We start from the raw sequence: 19,057 nt of genomic DNA on the forward strand, positions 1-19,057 counted from the left end.
CAATCCTTCTAGTCTCTGTCTATAATAGATCTTCCGTGACAGAAAATGAAAGCAAAATCATAATTTGTTTCAGTTAGAGATGTTTTTCTGACTGTTGATCTAAGGGCAACACTGAGGAATGTTTGTTCATTGTTATCACATAGTGAAAGTGTAGTGTAAATTTTGTAATATGTTGATTCATCAAAACAGGGTAATTATATTCTATTGCTTTCTGTAAAGGTATATATTTCTAAGTCTATACACCTAACTAACAGAGATACGTTTTTTCACTGGAGTATCTGAACAATCCTGGTTCCAGGTAGTGTGTGTTATGAATTATACTTGGATTTTTTTTTTTTCAATTTCTAGATTCAATGAGAAAAATATAAACAAATTGAAACAGTGAATTAGAGAGTTAAAATATAAAACTAAATGTGGATAATTAAAGAGAATTAAATTTGTTTATTGTCTTAAATTCAGCATTTTTTGCTTGAATTTTATTGGCATAATACTGATTAAAAAAACAGTAATATATACAGAATGCATATGTAAGTATTACTGAATCAGCAGCGTGTTTAACACAATCTTAAACTGATCTTAATACATAAAAACTGAACATGTGGGAATTGCAGTTGTTTCTTGGGATTTCATACAATTTACATAAGAATGAACAAAAAAATTAACTACAAAATTTGCTCCTTATCAGAACCTGCATACATTTCCATACATACTGATGCTGACACACTGGCAAATTCTTATCACTGTGCATCTGTCAGATGTGTCTTTTAATTTATATGTTGAAAAAACTTGTTGAAATTGTGTAGCTTCAAAAAATTATTATAGTATTGTTTCCCAAATGATACCAAAAATGCAACCTAACTAACTAACTAACTAACTAACTATCAGCTAAATAAACGAGCTTGCCAGCTTATTGCACAGCTGCTAAACACATTCCTAGTTTGCACAGGGGAAAAAATTCAAATAAAATAATCTCAATCCATAGCAGGAATGGCTAACTCCGCCACAGTTCAGCGTATGAACACATCCTGTTCCTCACATCCACCATTTTACTGGGAAATCACCGATCACACAAAAATAGTCATTTCTCTTTGTTCCATTTACACTTCCTCATTCAGTTTTTTTTTTATTTCTATTGATGATCACGCAAGGACAGATCAATTTCTGTAAGCTACCATTAAACAAAATCAGACTCTCAGTAGCTGTTGCTTACTTGATTATTGAAAAAAGTCGATAAAAAAGTGAAAGAAGTTAACTTTTTTAGTCATCGCTATTGCAAGATTGTTAGAATAACTAGTTTTTATGATTTCATTCTTTTCTTAAAACTTTCTTGGGTTGCTTGAATCATTTATTATTTTAGTTTTCAACCCAGTGCACTGGGTTTATTTTGTAAATAGAGAGAGAGAGAGAGAGAGAGAGAGAGAGAGAGAAAACACGTTCATATAAAGAAGAAAAAAACAAATGATAACCTTAACATGTTTCATTTATAAATCAAGTTTAGTGACATCATTCACTTACTTTAATATTCATTAATATTTATTAATGTTCAATATCAGTCATTAATTATAAGAAATTATATTTTATATATAATTATATTTTATATTCAAATAGCATATAATTATATGTTAATTATAAAGTATGTGGTATGCTTGTGTGTTTTTTTTTCTTTTAGCTTGTATGGATTTTCTTGAACCGACTCCAAACTGATCAGTTATAAGGTGTATTGCAGTTAACAAAAAACCCCAAACAACAAACCAACCAACCAACCAACCAACCCAACCAAATAAATAAATAAAGTTGAAACATTTGCTGTCAGTATGAAGTATTACCTGAAAACATTGTCTGATGTGAAATAAATCTACTTTTCAACATTTGCTCACAGTCAGTAGTTGAATAGTTGTAGTGAATCTACATGACTATATTACTAACAAACTTTTTAAAAATTATAGAACTATTACTAATTTAAAAATGTAACTAGCAAACCCTTTTAACCTTGTATTTACCTTCCACTAATCAGCTGTTACAGCTATAAATGGGAGTAAAATGCTGAAATGTACAGCAACAGGTTTCACAGAAGGAACATAAAAGCGACACAGACCAGCAGTAGGGCACGGAACCTTTCACACACACTTTCAGCGTCGTATAACACTCCAGATCATGTATGATGGGGGCCAGTGTGTCGATGTTTTCCACATGTACTTTTGTCCAATATATATTAATCTATTACCAGGAGGAGTGGAACTGAAAATGGTACAGATTTCATTATTACAAATATAGGAATATGATGTGGAAATATGAATATGTATTGAACGATATTTAGTGAAAGTGTTACATTTACAGATTGTGCCTGGTTTGGATGGCAGCAGCACTGAACTTTCTGGAAGACGTTTAATTTACAAATGACTTCTGTTAAGTGCCATGAGGAACCTTGAGCATTCTTCCTCTCCTGGGTTATGGCAACTCGCAATGGACAAAAATAAAACAATCTACAGTTCATCACATGACTAGAAATGAAATTCAAATACAGATGAAATTCAAATACAAGGCTCTTATTGTAAAGATTTTCTGTTCCAACAGAAAATGGCACCAGATGAAAACAAATAATAAATAAATTAACCAAATACAATTGAATGTCTCACTCTTTCAATCGTGCTTCCACAATGTACCTGAAAGGTTTGACAGGAGTGAACAAAAACAAAAGTTTTTTCTTAGGGGAATTTTTTTTTTTAAATAAATAATCTACTAATCTACGTTTCACTTTGCTCACTTCCTCTGTCACAATTTCAACATCTTATGAAAAGGTGGTTATTAAGGTCTTCATTCAATATTAAATGATTTCCTGAAACAATGTTCCTTAAAGCTTAAAATACATTTTATTGGCTTTGTACTAGTACAATAAAGTTTAATCTAATCTAATCCTTAGATTCATAAACACTAGTAAACCTTCCTGAGATTCATAAACACTAGTGATCTTGTGGAATCTATAAGCCTATGAATTTGTTACAGTTATGCAATACTGATACATGACTGCTTTTCCACATGTCCAATCCTGGACCTCACATATACAAAGTGGTGCATATGGAAAAAGTGTATGCCACCTTATAACACATTAAGCAGGATAGGGCATGCTGTTACAGGAAAATAATCAGCCGTGTGATGTGGACCAGTGGGAAGCTGAAGGCAGTTATTTTCTTATTACAGCACGTCTCAAAGTGTCATGGTTACATACGACGTTATGGAACATCTGTGAAACAAGTTAGTTCCTGTTATCACTTACCTTATAAACATTCAGCGTGACACACCACTCATTACTAGTCACTGTGCTTCTGATTATTGTATGTACTGTATATTCCACACTGTTATATTGGGTATAATGGTTGTGTGGTATTTATTGTCTTGAGTTGTGTTACATTTATTGCATCGTCCTTTATTTTACTGAGTCTACTACATACACAGTGTCTATCTATCTATTGCCTTGTACTTTGTTGTCTGCATTTTCAATACAACTTCCTGTTTTTGCACTACATGTTGTCAGGTGTGTTTCACTGTTGTCACTTTCAGTAATATTTTGCACCAAGGCCGTGTAGAAGAAGAATTCTTTGTACTGTATGCCTTTACATGGCTAGAATGACAATACTTTCTACTGAACAGTCATCTCCTCAACCCCTCTCTCTCTGTCCTGAAGACTTCCCTGTGAAAAAACTTAGTGAGTGTTGCAATAGGTTGACACTGGAAGCTTCTTCATAAATGTTAAATATAAATGTTAAATAAACATCTCCTTACAGAAGGCTACAGTGCAGTGCATTTTTAATCTGTCTGTTATTAGGCTTATAATCGTATTAGTCTGTTGCTATAGAAATGATAGCATTTTATAATGAGTGCATTAATATAAATCTGTGATTTGAGTTACTGCTGGTGCTTCTGTCTGAGCTGCTGTTGCAGAAGATTAATCGACATTTCCTGACCAATCAGATTTGAGAATTCAACAGCCGTGTGGTATAAAACAAAAACAACAAAAAAAGTTGGAGTTGATTCATCTGATCTGAAGCACTAACTGACAAGCAAGACCTTTTAGAATAAATAACAATAAAAGCCTAAATTTATGATATATATATGTGCATGTGCATGTGTATATATATATATATATAGATAGATAGATAGATAGATAGATATATACATATATATAAAATTAGGTCCGGAAGTATTTGGACAATGACAGAGTTTTTGTGATTTTGCCTTTATACACCACCACAATGGATTTGAAATAAACCAATCAAGATGTGATCGAAGTGTAGACTTTCAGCTTTATTTTAGGAGTTTCCACAAAATGGCTTTTACCATTTAGGAATTGCAGCCATTTTCAGCAAAGTACCTCCATTTTCAGGGGCTCAAAGGTATTTGGACAAAGTTACATAATTGTAAATATAATCATAATTTTAATACTTGGATGAAAATCCTTTGCAATCGTTTGACTGCCTGAAGTCTGGAGCTCATGTTCTCAAAACTCAAATTCTGAGTTTCCTCCCTGGAGATACTTTGCCAGGCCTTCACTGCAGTCACCTTCAGTTGCTGCTTGTTTGTGGGTCTTTCTGCCTTCAGTCTTGTCTTCAGTAAGTGAAAAGCATGCTCTATTGGGTTGAGATCAGGCGACTGATTTGGCCATTGAAGAATAGTCCATTTCTTTGCCTTCAAAAAGTCTTGAGTTGCTTTCGCAGTATGTTTTGGGTCATTATCCACCTGCACTGTGAAGCAGCATCCTATCAGTTTTGTAGCATTTGGCTGAATGTGAGCAGAGAGTATAGCTCTATACACCTCAGAATTCATCTTGCTACTTCTGTCAGCAGTCACATCATCAATAAACACCAGTCAGCCCGTTCCATTGGCAGCCATACATGCCCATGCCATAACACTGCCTCCACCATGTTTAACACAATGTGGTATTTTTTTGCCATACCTTTCTCTTCCCATCATTCTGGTACAAGTTAATCTTGGTTTCATCAGTCCAAAGAATCTTATTCCAGAACATGGGAGGCTTTTTTAGATGTTTTCTGGCCAAGTCTAATCTGGCTTTCCTGTTCTTGAATGTTACCAGTGGTTTGCACCTTGTTGTAAACCCTCTGTATTTACATTCATGAAGGCGTCTCTTTTTATTGTAGATTTTGACAATGATACCCCTACCTTCTCCAGAGTATTCTTGACTTCTGTTGATGTTGTGAAGGGGTTTTTCTTCACCAAGGAAAGGATTCTGCGATCATCCGTTTTAGTTGTCTTCCGTGGTCTTCCAGGCCTTTGGTGTTGTTGAGCTCGCCAGTACATTCCTTCTTTTTAAGAATGTACCAAATTGTTGATTTGGCCACTCTTAAAGTTGATTTGGCCACTCTTTTTCTATCTCTCTTATAGATTTATGTTGTTTTTTCAGCCTAATGATGGCTTCCTTCACTTGCATTGAGATCTCCTTGGACTTCATATTGGTAGCTCCAGTCGAACAGCTGCCAAATGCCAACTCAATACCTGATATCAACTCCAGACCTTTTATCTGCTTCATTTGTCTTGAGGTTACGAGGGAATGGACCGCACCTGGTCAATTCTTCTTGTCAGTCAATTGTCCAAATACGTTTGAGCCCCCGAAAATGGAAGTACTTTGCTTAAAATGGCTGTAATTCCTAAATGGTAAATGCCATATTTTTGTGGAACCTCTTAAAATAAAGCTGAAAGTCTACACTTCGATCACTTCTTGATTGTTTTATTTCAAGTCCATTGTGGTGGTATATAAAGGCAAAATCACAAAAAATCCATCATTGTCCAAATACTTCCGGACTGAAATAAAAATTAAACCCAGTGATGACAGAAAAGCAATATACAAGCAAATTAACTGCAAAAAAGATTTATTACAAATATACACAAATATATATATATATATATATATATATATATATATATATATATATATATATATATAAATAATGTGTGTATATTTGTAATACACACACACACACACACACACACCCCAATCAATAACCTCCTCCAAATAAATAGATATAAATACATTTAATAATAAATTAATAATTTAAATAATTTAATGCACTGTTCATGGAAAGAGTTGGTTTATTTGACACTTTTAGAGTTTTAACAAGAAAAGCTTAAAGACTGTTGAAATGTAAGATTATTATGAATTATGACCATCATCATTATTATTATTATTATTATTATTATTATTAATAATTATGACTATCATGAACGTTGCATTTTTTTTCTTATGTATATGCATATTTTAATTTGCTTGTATATTGTATTTCTGTCATCACTATTCCTTTCCCCCTTTCTTTTCTTTGTCTAAAATTTTTGTCACTGGTCATCTTTTTTTTTTTTTTTTTTTTTGGTAAATTGATTCGTTCCATTAAAAAACAAAATCCTGCCTTCTTCTTCAGCTCGGCCACCAGATGGCGCCAGCGCGCTGATTTAGTTTCCTCGCCTTTTGCGCCCTCTAGTGGTTATCGTAAGTAATGGCGGCTTAAATAATCAGCGTGTCTTCTCGTGTTTGTGACTTTGGGGGCAGAACGGAGGAGGCGCGACTCTGTGAGTCTCAGCCAGGGCACTGCTGCTGAATTAGCTGCTGTTATGGAGTCCGACAGCGGCTCCAGGCTTTAAACGGGACATTTTGACGAGCAGGTCAGTGGAGGACATTTAAAGCGAAACCGCTGCGTTATTTAATTCACAGCTGCTTTGTTATGGTTAGCGCGTGCACCAGTGCTCAGCTAGCAGAGTGCGCGCGCGCGCGTGTGCCAGTGTGAGTGTGAGTGAGTGTGTGTGTGTGTGTGTGTGTGAGCATGTGAGAGCTAGGCTGGAATCTCTGCAAGTAGACACGTTGAACTGGCTTGCATGCTGACATTCATTTACCAAGTGAACCAGATTGCACACTAAAGAGAGCTATTTTAGGAGACAGAAATGCATATGCAGAAATGCATAATTGATGGCCAGTCAGAGACTGGTGCAGAAGCGTTATTAAGTGCTATAACAGCCACAGCTACATCATTAATCACTAAACAGGGTGTCTAACTAGCTCTCATTTGGGTATTTAAAACAAATTGGACTTTACAAACTTTACAAGTTCTGATTCTGTGCAGAATCCAGACCAACATTAATAAAAAAAAAATCCTTTCATCTGTTCAGATTCACTTTTTGTACAGAGATTCACTTGAGTTTATTCCCATACTGGGATTCATTTTCAAAATGAAAGCAAAAATCTCTATCTCTCTCTCTCTCTCTCTCTCTCTCTCTCTCTCTCTCTGTGTGTGTGTGTGTTCTCCTGTTGAAATTCCTTTTTAAGTGAAGATATGACCTGACACTGACAATCGTCTCAGTAACACACAGGTTTTATCATTCTGTTTTAGTTGACGGAAAAAAAACAGACAGAATAGTGTGTGAAACTGAGAACGGAGGCTCCCTGATTCGATCCTGAGCCCGGGTTACTGTCTGTTGGACGTTTGTTTGTATGTTCTTATGCATTTTTTTGTCCAGTATCTCCGGTTTCCTCCCACTTCCCACAAATATGCCAGTAGGTGGACTGACGACTCTGAAGTGCCCGTAAGTGTGAATGAGTGACTGTCTGAGTGTGTGTTCGGGGCCCTAAGATGGACTGGTGTGTTCCCGCCTCATGCCCAGTATTCCCGTGGGATTCACTGTGACCCTGACAATGATATCTTGGGGCTTAAAGATGAATGAACGAACGAATGGAGACCCTGACATGACATGACACAGATGGTCATCTCAGTAACACACAACTTTTGTTGACAAAAATGACAGAACAGTGTGTGTCAATTTGAGAAAAAAAAAGTTAAGTTGATTTAACTTAACCACCTTCAAGAAAATGTTCAGGTTAACCAAAAGTGCCAGGCAGGTCTGATATGTAGTCTGTATTTTGAGGGATTTATGGCTCCTTGATGTCTAGAGTAATTTCAGTCGTGGCTGATCTCCCTTCTTTAAAGAAACATTAAAGGACAAAAATGAAATGTAGGCAGTCTCCGCCTTTGCCCAGATGCAGGATAGCTACCAGCGTCATACTCTGTCAGAAGCTACATAAGTTAGTCTCTTTGCGATTACTTGGTTTGAAGCAAGTGTGTGTCGATTTATGCTTGCAGTTTGCACAATGATGAACTGATAGACTTAAGCTTTTTTTTATTTCTTAACAACGTTAGTCTTGTAGCTTTGTATAGAATCCAACTTTGGACAAAATATGTTTTGGCTGGTTGACTATATTTGGGAAAAGGATAAAGAAAAAAAATGTAAACATGAACATTTGGGCCTCTCTGCTCCTTATCTGGTTATGGACGTATTACAAAAGTGCCATTGCCTTGTTTTTTTTTTCCCTTTCATTTTCGATATGATCCCGGTATCAGAGCTCGGCGTATCAGCTGATCTGTGACACTGATGTCCGCGTAGTAACTGATCTGACACACTGAAGGCTTTTGTTACCAAGTTATGTGTAATATCAGAGGTGTGATTGCATCATGCTGTAAGACGACTTGTGTCCTGTGTTCACATGTGAGATCCCTGAACCTTCACTGCATAATGTAAAATAATGTTAAATTATAATGTTAAATATAGTGTTAAATTACTTTTAATATGCTTCTAATTCTCTGTGCTGCTGAAATAGCAGAATTTCCTTCTGGGATGAATAAAGTGATTTATCATCTATCTATTAAATATTACAGTGAGTGAGTATTTTGAATGTGGAGCTGTGCCGATGCTGATCCAGTGTTTCAGGTCCCTGTGCTGATATTCAGCATCGGATTGATGCAACATTAGTTCTCATTAACTGTTGTGTTCATGGAGAAAAAGAAACTGCTGTAATGTGTATATACATGTCCAAATATTCTAGGCACCCTATATGTTTATGTACATTTATGTCTTAAATTCTTACATGCCTATTATATGCATATTGCATTGGTGTGTCAGTAGAAAAGGAAAAAAAAAATCAAGTTCTCCAAGAAGACTGGAACAACCTACTAAGCTGTTTACCTTAGAAAACTACATGGCAATGTACTTAAGAGAAATTGTGCAGTATTAAATGCAAAGGCAAATTACGATGCTCAAATATACTACTTATTGTAATAATCAGAAACTTTTCATTACTTTATTTTTTAAGGTGTCTTCACTTTACTTAATTTCTGTAGACATGTCCCTGACTTTTGCACAACACACTATGTGCTGCTTATATCTAGTTTCCTTTACTGAATATTGGTTATGTTTCTGCATCCTTATGACAAATATGTGTGTGTTTTTAACTCGCGATTGGAAATTCATAGCATGCCTGTATAACAGGATCATGTCCTTTAACAGCGTGGGATGTATTCTGTCTCACGCCAGATCAATAAATGGAAATCTAGGTAGTCAATTTCTGTGGAAAGTTACAAGTGGTTAGGTTCAGGGTGTAGTGCTATCAGTTACTCTCAGTTACTCTCAGTTAGAGTGTCTGTGTGTGGTCAGGACATATTGGATACAATCTCAGAATGTCCTGTAACTGAAAAAAGTTATACACAGTATGGCCAAAAGTATGTGGACACCTGACCATCACACCCATATGTGGATCCACAATTTCCCTTCACTGGGGGACTAAATCTGGAATGGGATGTTCAACAAGCACAGCACTCCAAGACTGATCATGTGTCCACAAACTTTTGGCCATATAGGTTCTTAAATGTAACAATCCCTCTAGGTATGTTCTTTTATTTAGGAGAGTTCTGTCTCAGAATGCTCTGTTACTGAGCAGAATTCAGTCTTAGTATGTTCTGTCACTGAGGAGAGATCTGTATAAGAATGTTAGGAGAGTTCTATATTATTAAGCTTTGTTACTGAGGAGAGTTCTATATTATTAAGCTTTGTTACTGAGGAGAGTTCTATATTATTAAGCTTTGTTACTGAGGAGAGTTCTATATTATTAAGCTTTGTTACTGAGGAGAGTTCTATATTATTAAGCTTTGTTACTGAGGAGAGTTCTGTATTATTAAGCTTTGTTACTGAGGAGAGTTCTATATTATTAAGCTTTGTTACTGAGGAGAATTCTATATTAGAATGTTCTGTTACTGAGTAGAGACTTTCTAGGTATGTTCTGGAACTGAGGAGAGTTAAATCTTAGAATGTTTTGTTTCCAAGGACAGTTATATCAGGGAGTGTTCTGCTACTGAGGAGAGATTCTACTTTGGAATGTTCAGTCTCAGAATGTTGTGTTACTTAGCGTTAAGTCTCGGATTGCTCTGTTACTGAGGATAGTAAAGTTTCAGAATGTTGTGTTACTGAGGAGAGTTCAGTCTCTATGTGTTCTGTAACTCAGAAGAGTTCTCTCTTAAAATGTTCTGTTACTAGAAGAGTTCTATCTTAGAATGTTCTGTTACTGAGAAGAGTTCTGTCTTAGAATGTTCTGTTACTAGAAGAGTTCTATCTTAGAATGTTCTGTTACTGAGAAGAGTTCTGTCTTAGAATGTTCTGTTACTGAGAAGAGTTCTGTCTTAGAATGTTCTGTTACTGAGAAGAGTTCTATCTTGGAATGGTCTGTTCTTGAGAAGAGTCTGGTCTTGGAATGTTCTGATACTGAGGAGAGTCTTATATTAGAATGTTCTGTTATTGAGGAGAGTTCTATATTATTAAGCTTTGTTACTGAGGAGAGTTCTACATTAGAAAGTTCTGTTACTGAGGAGAGTTAAATCTTAGAATGTTTTGTTTCCAAGGACAGTTATATCAGGGAGTGTTCTGCTACTGAGGAGAGATTCTACTCTGTAATGTTATGTTACAGAGAAGAGTTCAGTCTCAGAGTGTTCTGTTACTTAGGAGCGTTAAGTCTCGGACTGCTCTGTTACTGAGGATAGTTAAGTTTCAGAATGTTGTGTTACTGAGGAGAGTTCAGTCTCAGAACGTTGTGTTACTGATCAGTGTTCTATGTTAGAGTTCTATCTGGAGAGCTTAACGATAATCACTAGCTGTTTCTCCTCCTGTCTGTAAAATGCTGAAGTTGGAATTTCCTATGCTTCAGTGCCTCTGTAAGAGTGGTGTGTGTTAGTGTGTGCTGGTGTTTTCTCATGATCTCATGTTAAGATAAGTTTCTCGGCAGACAGAGATCAGACCCAATCTGATCTAAGCACAGCAGTCCTAATTTAACATCAACATATCTGCGGCCCTGAAAAACACATCTGTCACAGTTTTCCAGCTGATTTACTGGTCACGCTCTACATTTGCAATCAAAAGTTTTCTTTTTGTTGCTCCTGACACTGCTGTCTCTCAAAAATGTTGTACCACGATACACAAAAATCTTTTTATAATACACAGGGCTGGACAAATGAAAACATAATTAGCTAGTCCACTGGGCAAGTTGAAGCTCTGATGTGCTTTCTCAATCCAGTGTTTTGGTTGCCTGGAAACTGACTAGGCTAAAAGTGCTAGCTAACGTAATATAGTAATGTATGGTGAGCTAGTTTACTAACTGAATGTGCTAATACAGACTAAGGGATATAAAAGAGTTTATGATCGTTATCCTTTATCCTTGATCATTAAGACAGTTCTGCTATGTATTGGTCAATTTTATCCACTATACTCTGACAGAAGTGTATCTTGCCACAGAGTAAAATGATAACAATATATAGTCATATTGTCCAAGCCTACTTTTTGGGGGAAAAAACAGTTAACAAAATCACATATTTCACTGAAATATCGACTTATTCTAAAACTTTTTGCCACTTGAGCGGTGAGCATTGGTTTTCCAATGTCGAAAGCACAAATTCACAAGTTCCAGCTGAATACACCGTTACACAGTCCCTAACACCATTAACTGTGCTGACACGTCTTGCTATCGAGAGTTTAATTAGCACTGAACTAAGCCAGAGTTTGAATAGCTTAATTAGTGTTGTCCACTGTATTGTACTTCTCAGCCATTTTTTGAGGTGATTGTGCCACAGTTTGTCCTGTTTCACTTATACAGCAGTCATTGCACGGAAAAACACAAATATGTATGATCTTCCTGTATTGTTGCCAAGAGGAACCAAAGGGAAAAAAACAACGCTGCTGTCTTTGCTAGAGACATATACAGAAAGACACGAGACACAACAGATACGAGGGCCACTCAGTCCACAGCTGTCGTGCAGTATAAAAGTTATTTATAGGTAAACTGATGCTGTTTGTATCTCTTCATTGACTTGGAAAAACAAGCTCCTGGGTGATATGGGGTTGTTTGTCCACCGTGATTACAACAAGATTCCACATGAACGGCTCACTCTTGTTTATTTTCATTTACTGACTGAGTTCACGAGGTGTGACAGAATGTTGACGTCTCTGCATGAGGCAGAACTCGTGGAAGTTAGCGGTTGATGCTAAGTGTAATTACAGTGCCATTTTAGTCTTAGGAATTTGCCAACGTGTTTGAGGGAAATGTTGAGGTTTCTGCCAGTTTTGTCTGATTTTCACAATATCTTTACAAAGCCTTAATGCCTAAAGCCTATGTGATTTTTAGCTAGACTGTGAGCCTGAGATATTAGCTTGCTCAGTCCCAGTTCCATAGCAACACTGTTCTCAGTGCTTTAGACACTTAAGCATATCATGGCCTTTATATACTTAAACACTTAATTATTAACTTCCTTTAATCACGCCATTGCCCATTTAACACTTTAAACTGCGTCATCACCTAGTCTAGCCAGAGCCCAGCTTAATTACCAAAAGCTACATTCAAAACAAATCCTTGAAAATCCTTTGCTGATTGTTTTTCTTCTTCTTCTTCTTTTAAAGAGTGTATATGCTTATGTAATGGCTTATCTAATTTCATTACTGGGAAAAACTCTCAATCTCTTTCCTATAGATAGAACACGAGAGGAACGCCTACCTTGTAGCAGTAATGTACATTTCAGTATTTGGCTGATGCTTGAGACTTACAGGAGAGGCAGGAACCAGTCCAGCATGGACAGTAGCTGAGGGTATCTAAGACCGACCATTGGCTCTCTGACTTCTGGGATTTGAACTCTCAACCTTCTGGTTACAAGGATCTTAACTGACCAGCTGCTAAATTTTCTTTACCATATAAGGCTGCTAAAAATTCAGACCTCTCTTTTATGATGCATGAATTTATAAACTTAGAATTTACATTTATTCACATGATATTTGATGCCTGTAAATTTATTAAAATTTATATCAGCTACCTTGTAGCAGATCAATTCATCCGTATCAATTCATCGCCCTCCTTTCTTCTTCTCATTCTCCTTCTCCGTTCCTCCTCAGATCGATAGAAAAGGCCTTCATGTACTTTTGCCTCCAAAAGTTAAAACTTTCTATTAAATTTCTACATATATATATATATATATATATATATATATATATATATATATATATATATATATATATATATATATAAAATTCAATTTAAAATTAATCTTGTTAAATTCATCTGGGGAAGGCAGAGAAACACACACACATAGAGAGAGAGTCATGTGTTATTATTTTATGAAGAATAGTCTACTTTATTATGCAGTTTGTTGAATGTAATGCTCAATACACAGATGTGTCTGATCAAGACCTCGTATGAAACCCTACAATGTGATATGCCACATCATTACACTTTTAAACCATATATGTGATTGTCAATAAGTTTAGCTGTTATACAAGTGAAAGATGTTATGTGCATTTACATAAAAACTACTCATTTTCGAGCTCGAGTAGATGCACAGCTTATGTCGTAATTATCGTAATGATGTGAAAACCTTCAGCTAAGGGAAAAATGCTCAGCCTCCTTGTAATATATATGGGAGATAGAAAAACACTCAACAGTGGGGTGGTGTGATGCAGCCCAACATGAAGCCGAATTACTACTGTGAAGTTGATTTTTTCCAAAAACAGCACATGCCATTGTACTTTTTTTTATCAGTTTATAGTTGCATTTAATGTTGTAGAACATCAGCGAGCTTATAGCAGCTACAAGCATTATTATTATTATTTTTTTTTTGGGAAATCTCTTTCCTGAAGTCAATAAAAATGCAGCTTGTCATGTTCCTGATAATCTGGAAAATCCTCTGTCCTGAAGACTCTCATGTGGTAGAGATCATACTGATCTTTAAAAAGCGCTGACACTCGAGACACCTTCCATAAATGCCAGAAAAACATCTCTCAGAAAATATCACCATGTCAACAATTATACATTTTTTTTAAAACATCATTATGTTTTTTTAATCTGTTTGTTATTAGCCTTAGATTATATGGGATGTCTGCAATAGAAGTCCCTGTATATGAGCTTTTACGATAGAAACGATAACGTATTAGAGCAAGCGCATTAATATTAACCTGTGATATGAGTTACAGCTATTGTCAGAGCTGCTATTATAGAAAATTAATCAACACCTTCTGACCAATCAGGTTTGAGAATTCAATGACACTGTGGTTTTTTTCATGTACAGATACAACTTTGTTGGTTTATTTTAGAGCCACAAAGCAGCAGGAGCAGCAGCTTAGTTTCTGTAAGTGTGTATCTCATGCCGTTTGGGCTGGGACTTGATTAAATGACTGTCACATTCCTCGGCCATTCCAAGGCTGAAGCTTGAGGAACGCTGGCTGAGTGGAGGGAGTGTGAAACCAAGCTGCAGGCATCGCCAGTCTCTTCACCTGTTTCACTCCGTTTTCCAGCATAGCAGCTGCATGTAGCTATCAGGAAGTGTCTAAACTGTTTTTAGAGGAGAATGTTTTTACAATGGAGGAAGTGTGGGGTTTCAGTGCATCTTTATAGACTCTCTCCCTCTCTCTCTCTCTCTCTCTCTGTCCAGAGGAACACTAACAAGAGCTAAATAGTAGGTTATAATGTAGGATTTGTGGTAACTTTTTTTTTAGGTCATGCAGTTATGTGTAGTGTGGCTTGGTTTAAGTTTGTCTTACAAAATGTGCTCTCTGTGTGGAGAAGATGTGTGTTGATTCGAAACTCAGAACTGGTGTGTGAAAAAGATTGCATAAGTGCATAAGTTCCGGATTAAACCCAGATTTTCAGTTTATTTATTTGTTTGTTTGTTTGTTTATTTATTTATTTATTTCCTGTCCTTTCTTTTTTAAGTTCATAAAAATGCATTGAACATGTGCTCATTAGTGAGTTTTATTGACTAACCAAATTACTTTTTCACCTTGAATTAACTGGCAAAGGGCAAAGCAACAGTCACCCCCAGGCGATCAACACAGATGTTGGATTAGTTGGATCACCTTCCCAATGACACTGCACTCACAGTTCCCGAGCACCTGATGTGCTTCGGATGATTTCGGAGAAATTGCGTGTGTCGGTGCTCCTGCTGACCTCCATTTCGGAGATGTTCCTGAAGACCTTGATTAGTTGGAACGGCTGTGCTGGATTAGGAGCTGGAGTCGGCAGGGGTACGTCTATCTGACTCTGATCTGCTGAAAAGTGTCCATATCAGTCAGTCCTGTTTTCATCCACTGATGCTGAGGAAAGAGATTAAAAGAAAGCAATGCTCTCAGATTCTCTTTGCATCCTGTTTTCTGTCTGTCTGTAGGAAAAGGTTGGCTATTCTTAGATCTGATGCAGAATGTGGTCGGAGGTGGTGTAGAAAAAGCCCGGGTGTGGGATGTTGTGAGGCTGTTGGCAGTTGTAGCTGTGTTTTTCTTGCGTTTGTTTAGAAGGGAACGTTGGCATGCTAATTAATTTTAATCTGTGGTTTTCGTTAAGTCAAGTTGCATTGATATAAACTGACTGTAACGGTCATAATGAGAGGGTAATATTAATCTTGGAACACACGCATGAGCAATTACTTAATAATTAACTAATTTCAGTGAACAGTTGTGTTGTGTGGAAATAAAAATAACCAGCCTTATGACGTGATGATAGGAAAAGAAACCAATCCTCTCCTGTTTGTTCAGTTGTACACGTGCGTTTATTGTGAACAGGTGGAACAACTCTTGTCTTGTTACTCTATATTTTTAAAGTAGTTCATAGCTGACAGGTGATCAGTGTAGATTCATTGTTTAGGTATGACTTCTCCTACGTCTTTTCATTCCATTGCTATAACTCATAAATAGGCAATTGTTTGCTATATAAATAATAAAACACAATATGGCATGCGGTTATAAGGAAATAATCAATGACGTACAATGCGTAATGTGACCCGACACAAATGAGTTAATGTTACCACCCCTGTTTCCTATACCAGTACGTCCCGAAGTGTTTTATTTCTCTTATACCACAGCAATTTGCCCGCGATTACAATTTTTAATTTATTAAAGAATGACGTCATACATTTTATATTTTCTTGTAATGTTATGGAACATCCTCAAGACAAGTTTCTGTTATCATTTAAAGGAGCAGCTTTACCTCTATCTGTTACAAAGCACTGACACTGGAGACTCCTTCCTTAAATGTTAGCCTAAATAAACATCTCCTCATATAAAACTTAACCATATCGTCAATTTTTATTTGTTAAATAACGACACCTTTTAATCCATGTATTACTAGCCTTAGATTGCATGGAATGTTTGAAATATCTGTGTATTAGACATTATGATAGAAACAATAATGTATTAGAATGAGCACATGTATATGAATTTATATAAATTGTGATGTGATTGCATCTGGTACTGCTGTTATAGAAAATTAATCAACACCTGAGCAATTAGATTTGAGAATTCAACAGAGCTGAAGAGGATGTTCACTTAGTTTATTGGGTAGCTATTTTCAAAACAATTGCACACTTTTCTGCATTTGTACAGATGTTTAAATTTTTTTTAAAGCTAGGTTTTTGGTGGATAACAAGCATAGTTTTATGCATTATATGGCCAAAAGTATGTGGACACCTGACCCTCACACCCATATGTGGCTCTTCTCCAAACTGTTGCAACAAAATTGGAAGCACCTAATTGTATAGGATGTGTTTGTGTGCTGTAGCATTACAATTTCCCTTCATTGGAACTAAGAGGCCCAAACCTGTTCCAGCATTACGAGCTCCATGAAGACACGGTTTGCCAAGGTTGGAGTGGAACACCTTCGGGATGAACTGGAACACTGACTGCACCCCAGACCTCCTCGCCTGACATCAGTGCCTGATCTCACTCTTGTGGCTGAATGAACACAGATCCCAACAGCCACGCCCCAAAATCTAGTGGAAAGCCTTTGCAGAAGAGTGGTGGTTATTATAACAGCAAATGTACCAGCTTCATATTAAAGCCCATGGTTTTGTAATGGGATCCACAAGCACATGAGGATGTGATGGTCAGGTATCCACATACTGTTGGCCATATAGTGTAATTCTGCACCTATTTAAGGTGTCTGTGTTTTTTGTTTATGTGCTTTTGGATAATTGTGTTTTCCAAATGACAGAATGTGAATATGAAAGTGTGTGTTGTGTCCCCACTGAGCCCGCAGCGCCTAACAAGTTTCCTTAATGTTGTTAAATGCTAGCAGTTAGTGTTGAGTGTAACAGATAATTGGCAGGTGTCAGGTTCCTTTAAATCATTACCAGCTTGCTAACATTACACCACCTAGGCCTACCAGTACAGCTTAAGGGCTGATCACACTTTTCAGAAGCATATTTCAGGTTCTGCAAGGAAGAAATCAACATCTTGACATTTCGAATTTGCTCCAAATAGCATACACAGCTACACTTTTTAGTGTTGCAATAAAATGAAGTAAAGTAACCATAACTTATGGTAACTAGCTAGGTAAGTGTTTCAGCATGTTCAGCACTTAACGTGTTCAGGACCTAACCTAATGCAACTCTTTAATTTTTCTTCAAATCACACTGTAGCTTTGTAAAATGTATTAAGAATAAATGTTATTAAAGTTTCAATGTCCACTTTGAATGCACTTGAAAAATGCTCAGATTTTAGAAAAGTGATATAAACCCTGGCTTTTAGAAGCTGAATTTGGTTTTCAATCTAACCTAGCAGGCAAGTGATTACACTGAGGCTGGTTCTCGAATGAGATGCTGCCAAGGTTAAATTTTGATTAATTTTGGAGAGAGGTACAGACAGAATTCCTGAGTGTGATAATATCCTTGTATGATAAAGTTTGGCACTTATCATGAGATGAACATTTCATGCCGGAGCGTGCCTACTTATAACTCTCGAGGCGGTAAAATCACAGAGCAAAACAACAGTCAAAGTCACCTAGAGGTGTTATTGTAACGTTATCCCTGACATTAATAGGCTCTGTGGATCTGTAATTTGCCTTAGATATAAAGTATTTTAATGTCCCGTGGTGCTGCTGTGCTCTTTTAACCCTTTCTCTGTGTATGAAAACGCCCTTCTAAACAGTGCTGACCTCCCTACACACACACACACACCTTTTGAAATGTCATGCTGTTTGTTTTTAGTCCTTTAATGAGGTCTGTGATGATGGATGAACCTCAGACAACATGCACTGGAGCTACCTGCGCCTCTGGCTCTGAATGTATTTGACCTCATTCGTTAGCAGATGGTCGGCTTACCCTCCACTGCCTTCCTCTATTCCTTGCTCTTTTTGTCTTCTGGCTGTTTTCTTTTCTAATGAGGCATGTAGGAAAGCATCTGTTAAACAGGTCTGAGATTGCACAGTGGTTACAGTACTGAGTAAAGATGAAAATCGTAGAGATGATGTCCTGTTTCCAGAAAATGTACCGATCATCTGTCTCTCTTTTAATTTTATTCTTTTAATTTGATTCTGTCATATTAGATTATCAAACATAGACATGCACACGTGTTTCTTTTTCAATAAATACGATAAAATGCCGTCATACAACAATGCGCTCGTTAATCTACCTTGTATGGCAGAACCTTCACATAAACCGTTTTAAAAATGTGTGTAATTATTGATATGGTGAGGTTTTCTGTCATTCTTCTGCGTAGTATGTTTGGAAGGAGTCTCCAGTGTCAGCAATTTGTAACAGTCAGAGGTAAAGTTCTTCCTTTAAGTTTTCCAATATAGGAAAGTCTTCAGGACAAAGGGTTAATGTGACAAGCTGCATTTTTTTTTTTGTCTTATTAACTTCAAGAGAGAGAAAAAAACAGGCTAGTGAAAGAATGACTATAATGATAACAGGAACTAACTTGTTTTATAGATGTTCCA

General features: G+C 36.5%; 1 protein-coding gene across 1 annotated transcript in view; it reads left to right on the plus strand.

Annotated features, from left to right (window-relative positions):
- The first annotated feature begins 6,524 nt into the window (after positions 1-6,524).
- The window catches only part of ndst1a (N-deacetylase/N-sulfotransferase (heparan glucosaminyl) 1a), a 67,901-nt gene continuing 55,368 nt past the window's right edge, over positions 6,525-19,057 (plus strand). The window contains exon 1 of the mRNA XM_026919988.3: positions 6,525-6,666. The gene's annotated coding sequence lies outside the window, so the exon portion shown is untranslated. The remainder of the gene's footprint in view (positions 6,667-19,057) is intronic.

The sequence above is a fragment of the Pangasianodon hypophthalmus genome, chromosome 9, assembly GCF_027358585.1.
Source record: "Pangasianodon hypophthalmus isolate fPanHyp1 chromosome 9, fPanHyp1.pri, whole genome shotgun sequence".
Lineage (NCBI taxonomy): Eukaryota > Metazoa > Chordata > Actinopteri > Siluriformes > Pangasiidae > Pangasianodon > Pangasianodon hypophthalmus.